Source organism: Buceros rhinoceros, unplaced genomic scaffold, assembly GCF_000710305.1.
Source record: "Buceros rhinoceros silvestris isolate BGI_N320 unplaced genomic scaffold, ASM71030v1 scaffold25576, whole genome shotgun sequence".
Classification (NCBI taxonomy): Eukaryota; Metazoa; Chordata; class Aves; order Bucerotiformes; family Bucerotidae; genus Buceros; species Buceros rhinoceros.
Window position 1 is genome coordinate 37,788 of NW_010418496.1, and position 346 is coordinate 38,133.

A 346-nucleotide genomic window follows, 5' to 3' on the forward strand; every position below is an offset into this window, starting at 1 on the left:
ATTATTGAGGATTAAAGGTGCCATCCGCCAGAAGGACACGTCCTCCCCCGTCTCACTCACCGACGAGCGGATGGGGGCAGGAGGTGGGTGGCCTGGTCCCCCTTCCCTGGGCGAGCGGGGCATGGGGATAGGGTGTCCCCTGCACCCCACCAGCCTCCTGTGCCGATGGACACCCAGCTCTTTGTAGGGCTCGCAGGACGATGGCGGGGCCGAGGCTCCGACCCGTGCCGGAAACCGAGAAGAGCCTTTTAAATGACATTGCCTGCGTTATCCCAAAGGGACCTTTCAAGGGTATGGCTGGGCCTTTTTTTTTTTTTTTTTCCCCCTTCCCCCCACATCCCCCCCT